Source organism: Dermochelys coriacea, chromosome 4 (assembly GCF_009764565.3).
Source record: "Dermochelys coriacea isolate rDerCor1 chromosome 4, rDerCor1.pri.v4, whole genome shotgun sequence".
In the NCBI taxonomy this organism is placed as follows: domain Eukaryota; kingdom Metazoa; phylum Chordata; order Testudines; family Dermochelyidae; genus Dermochelys; species Dermochelys coriacea.
In genome coordinates this window covers 63,533,309-63,539,308 of record NC_050071.1, presented here as the reverse complement: position 1 = coordinate 63,539,308, position 6,000 = coordinate 63,533,309, and the positions used below count along the sequence as shown (strand labels likewise).

At 36.1% G+C, this 6,000-nt stretch overlaps 1 long non-coding RNA gene across 1 annotated transcript in view; it reads right to left on the bottom strand.

Moving 5' to 3' along the window:
* Positions 1 to 1,760: 1,760 nt before the first annotated feature.
* LOC122459821 overlaps positions 1,761 to 6,000 on the bottom strand; it is a 29,103-nt gene continuing 24,863 nt past the window's right edge. The window contains exons 3-4 of the long non-coding RNA XR_006280764.1: positions 5,538 to 5,732; positions 1,761 to 1,892 (exon numbers count right to left, since the gene is read on the bottom strand). This is a non-coding gene — a long non-coding RNA (uncharacterized LOC122459821). The remainder of the gene's footprint in view (positions 1,893 to 5,537; positions 5,733 to 6,000) is intronic.

Genomic DNA, 6,000 nt, shown 5'->3' with positions numbered 1-6,000 from the left:
CCCTCCAGCATATCTACCACTCCTCCCAGTTTAGTGTCATCTGCAAACTTGCTGAGGGTGCAATCCACACCATTCTCCAGATCATTAATGAAGATATTGAACAAAATCAGCCCCAGGACTGACCCTTGGGGCACTCTGCTTGATAGCGACTGCCAACTAGACATGAAGCCATTGATCACTACTCGTTGAGCCGGAAGATCTAGCCAGCTTTCTAGCCACCTTATAGTCCAAGTCCTTGTCCGAGTCCTGGACCCTCTGTTGGGAATTCCATGAGTCCAATTACCTTGTGTTTGGATCAGGCAGAATAGGAGGCTAACTGTGAAAGGTTGCATGAATACCCATCGCCAAAATTTTTAAATCAGTGGAAGTTAATTGCAGAAACTTTTGCCCAGAGATCCCCACTGCCGAAGAATTTTTCCTGAAGAAGATTCAGAAATAGTAGTGCTATGGAGCCTGTGGGTTGAAAAGCAGGGTGAGAAAAAGCACAAAGGAACAAGGCCTCTTTACATGTAAGCCCATGATACCACTAAATTCTCTAAGATCCATATGAGTCTTGGGATTCTATGGGATTTAAGGTAAAACCTAGTACATTTAGTAGGGGGAGCCCCCTCTTTCCCCTTTGAGATTATAATTTATGGAAAATTCTGAAACAGAAACTTAGCCAAATTTCCCTACCATTCTGAAGCACCTGTCCATGAATTTTTCCACAGGAAAGTGGGGGAAGGGCTATCCCTGCCAAATTATTTCAAAATATAGATTAAAGTATTTTGTAACTGGGAAGCAAATAAGTGAATAGAAGGTGGAGAGGATTAGTTTATAATTAATAACCACAAGGTGTATTTGAGCTTCTCTTTGTAACAACAAATCAGAGGGTGAAATTTAATACAGTAGGAAATATAAATTATACTTGTACCTCTTTATAGATCACCCTCTGTAGATATCTGTTGGCATTAATTCGTGATAAATATTTTAGGCTCTTAATCTTCCTGAAACATTAGAGACTGAATTCTGTATGCCAATGTAATAAAAATGAATTAGCCAAAAGAAAGTTGTATGTTACCATAATGGTGTCTTTATTTTACAGTTTGATGCTATGGGGCAGATTCTTACTTGGTACACTGGAGCTTCAGTGGAACTATGTCAGTTTATACCAGCTGAGGATTTTCCCCACAGATCTCATCTTGCCAGGTGTTGCATGCCTTTTATTCCCACTGAAGTAAACAGGAACAGAGGGCCCTTAAATACTCAGAACCATGTAGGATTGGAGCTTAGATTAGAACAACAATACAAAGGATTCTCTTCTCCAGCTGAGGCCGACCTTTGGTTCATACGACTTGTAACATTTACATGTAAACCCTAATGCAAAGTCCATTAAAGTCAACAGTGTCTTTCCATTGAGTTCACTGGACTTTGGAGCAATGGCTTACTGTGGAGAAGAAGCTCATAGTTCAAGTCTCAAATGGTTGACTAAAGTCCTGTGTCATTCTTCGGGGTTAAAATTCCTAGATATTTTTACTGCACTATCAAGAGTCTGGACTTAATGTTTCAGTCAGAAATCTGATGGACCTTTTATAGATTAATTATAATGGATCTGATTTTGTTTTATTATGTCCTATTATAAAACAATTACCAGCAAACACTGTTAAATGCACTCATGATTTGAAATTTTATTACTCACTTTTTTTTATTTACCCATTTCAAATCATTACAGGGAATACACTCAGTAAATGGGTGAAATTAAAAGATCATTTGCACAAGATATAGGTGACATTGGCTGAAGCTTGACAAGATCAGCAGCACTCTGATCAGTATGCTGATGTACAACATTTTGAAGTCAATGTGATATTTGGGAGTTTCTTCCAAGCTTTCAGAGCAGGATTTGAGTCAATACCCTGCATTTAAAAAGGGTGGGAAAATATTTGAAGAAAAGTTGTCACCACTGGAAATGAGGAAAACAAAATACAAAGAATTTCTCTTATTCCTAGGATTGTTCCCAGGCAACCACTAGTTATTCATTTCTGTTGGCAGCCACTAAGCACTATGAAAAGTTTCAGTCTGCATAAAACATTAAAATTCTAATGAGCTTTGCACCATTTACAAAATCCCAGAAAATTAAGCACAGTGGGGATGAGTTGTCATTAACTGCATGAACAGGATACTACACAGTAGCAAGAATGTCAATTGCTTTCAAGTTACCATATTGTTATGGCAAAGTAGCATGTGGTATTTTCCCGTTACTCCATAAATGACACATTATATGTCAGAGCTATTCTGATAACTTATTCTCAAAAGGTGAATACACTAAACAGATGTCAGGACTGAATGAAATCTTTACTACATAAACAAGTCAGATAGGGAATCAAGGTTTTAGAACGCTCTTCTTTTGATTATAGTGTATAGTGCAGAATAAAATAAAAGGGAAGTAGAGCTGGCTATAGCTACAAAAATTCAGATCCAGATTTGAAATTATTTTTTTTTAAACCATCCCTATTAAGTTTGAGAGTGTTTGTATTTATTTTCACACAGAAAAGCATTAAAATAAGGATTATTCACAAAGAGTTCTGAGTGAGAATTTGCTATTTCATCTGTGTTGTTTAACAGTGTCAAGCCATATAAGCCACATAGTATTGATTCTGTTCCTGACTAGATGAACGAATAAGCCATCCACCACAAAATACTAGAGCCTCCCTATATAGAATTTGATATCGGTGAATACCCCAAGTGCCTTTGAAATGTTTTTTATGCAAACATGTGTGCTTGTAGAAGTCAATTACATTAGAAAAATGATACCAAATTGGAATGATCATGACAAGAGAAATAATTTTTAAAAATCATGCAAATATCTACAGGATTTTTTGTTTGTTTGTTTGTTTAGTTGTTAAAACGTATTTGTCAACTCTAATTACAACATCAGAGATGGGCCCCAACCAGCAAAGTTTGCATCTGGGACCAAACTTTGGGGATTTCTTAGATCCCAGGCATTGGTAGGGGTCTAAAGTACAGGTACATATATAGTCACATATAAAAATGTGCAATGTACTTTTCAGATACCTAAAAGTAAGCATAGTCTATATTTAAAATGTACCGCACAGTCCTGGAGACTTTAAAACACCACCTGTTGAATAGGGATGAATTCCACTGAACAACACTAGGTTCCTCTGGGGAGAGGGGAATTCTCCCTTTCTTCAAGACACCTGAAATTTTAAAGCTCCACACCTAGATGGGCATTTTATAATGCTAAATAACTAATGTACGTCCTTAAATGTGTATACACTATGTATCTATCTAGTATTGCATACCTTTCTAGTCTGATTTTGCAAGTTCTGTTTAATTTTGCTGCTATTTTAAGATTAGATTGGTCAAATTTCTTGTTTAAAAAGAGCCCATAACTACAGCTTTTACACTGAATAATACTTACTCATATAAAGTAGTCCCATTGAGCTCATTGAGAAGCAGATAGATCTAGTGGATGAGGCACTTGATTGGGAATTAGCAGACTTAGGTCCTTGGCTGTACTACTGGCGATAGGACCCAGGCTCAGTGTCCTAGAAGTGCCTTCCCGTCCTACGTCCTTAAGTACAACTTAACATAAGTGTTGAAGAATTGGATCCTTTTAAAAAGAAATTTGCAGAATCTGGCCCCCAAAAAATAAAATTAACAAAACAAACAGAATTTGCAATGCTATACTACTAAGGCATAGAAAAATGCCTGCATACATGACATGCTTATAGTTCAGTGATTTACATTAAAGTTCTTTTGTGCTGACTGAATTAACGGCATGTGGGTATGATAGATTCCTTTCCTGACAGCTGGATAAGAGAAGTGATTTTTGTTGCCTCAATTAAGATGTCCATTGCTGTGGATATTGGGAACAATTAAACCAAGTTTACATCTAAGCAATAATTTCATCCAAAAATTACAGCATTGTTATAAAAACACAAGAGAACCAATGTCTAACCACTCAAGTGCAACCCATCCCTCTGGGATGCAAAAGCAACTATTTGTCACAGACACAAATTCACAACAGCTTCCATTTACTTTGCTATTGGCAATTTTAATGAGATGAAATCAACACCCCAACTAGGTGATGACTATGAAAATTAGGATGATTCCACAAACAATTACTGGTACATTGCTGGAAAAAAGTACATTTTTATGATTTCTGTATTCATTTTTACAAATGATTAATTATAGATAATTATTTCATATGCTATAATTAATTTACATGAAAAGTATGCATAAATTTATAGCAGGATAAGTCCCATGATCACTACTCAGTTTTAAAGCCAATGGTGTTTGCCTGAGAAAGAACAGAGTAACATTCAAGAGCGAACTTCAGAGTTTATCAATCATGCATCTTCCTGTAAACAGTATAAAACAAGTCTAAGGTATTTTTGTACACAACAAAATCATTAGAGCTTTATGTTTGTACCTATAAGTAAATCAAAACCTTTTAATTGCCTTGTATTTCACTTTGAATGTTATTCATAGTAGTTGAGTAATGCATGTGTGAAGCTGTCATTCACTTTATCAACCATAGTTCAGTCAAGCTAATATATTAATTTCTTAATCTTTCCTTCATGCTCTATCCCTGCAGTGTTAGTCAATGTGGTTGCTTTCCCCTAACTTCATGCAATTTATCCACCTCCTTGTGGTAGAGAGATACAGAGTTATAGGTGCATTTCTAGTTAGTTTCACCAATTCTATATAGCAGGGGATTTTTATTCCAATGGTGCATGTGTATAAAGCCCAAAATTGCATTTCCTCCCTCCCGATCATATCATATGGCAAACTCATATATAATTTGCTGTCCTCTATATCTCTTAAGTCTTTTTCATTATTACTGATTTTCACTTTATTTAAGTGTTTGAATAGTTAGTTTCAAATTTCTCCCTCTACTGAATATCAGGATTTCTGGTCATTCTTCCCTAAACAGTTACTCACGAAGTGATTCCTATTGAAGTCAGGGGAACTCCACATGTAGATAACAATTTGCAGGAGTCTTACTAATTTATATCTCTTTTTAATGCTCTGCCCACACTTCTAACTAATCCACTTCCTGTTTTATTATTTGACTGTGATTTGCATCATTTCCTAATTTATTTAACATTTCAGAATTAAGGTCCTGTTTCAACAAGATGTAACCAATGCCTAACTTTAAGCATGGTAGTAGTCTCTCTCACTTTACTGAACTTGGATTTTTATTTATTTTTACCCCCAGATCATTAATAAAGAGGTGAAATAAGACTGCTGTTTGGCCCAATGCCACCCCACAAGACACCTCTCCCAAGCTCAATAAATCATAAGTCATTATCACCTTTTATCTGTGATCAGGTTTCAGTCTACGTGACAGTGCTCATATCTAAAGTAACTTGAATACATTTTCCAAGTAATAATTTCTCAGGCATTTCTAAGATGTCCATATCTACTGCAAAACATATTCTCTTCCTCCAATAATTTTATAATTAGCTTTAAGAGAGTGATCACATTTGTCTGGCACGATTTGATTTTTCAAACCTATGCTCTTTATTACTTACTGTTTATTTTCTCTAGGTGCTTATGTAACTGGGATAGCAAAGCAAATTAGGCATATTCCTTCCATTTAACACTCTGCTGAAGTACAGGCCAGAGTTCTCTCTCTCCAGGATTTTTCAGAAAGCATCACACAGAGTCAAGCTCAGGGCCATTGTATTAGGCCCTGGAATTAAGGTTCATTAGTAGCTCTCAAGCACCTACAAAGAAAGAATGCCACATTGTTGCTTAGTAAACTACAATTTGAGATTTAATGCAAGCAAACAAACCAAGATTTTGAAACAGTCCATAAATCACTTTTACATTTTTTTTAAAAAAACAACAACATGTATTAGGAAACAAACAATTAGTGTATCTTTCTAGTACAGAATTTCCTTTCAGTGACATACTTCTTGGTGATTGCACCCACCCATGGTTGCTACTTGGACTAAGACTCCTTTTGGTGGTTCACCTGTGTCCCCCCCCCCG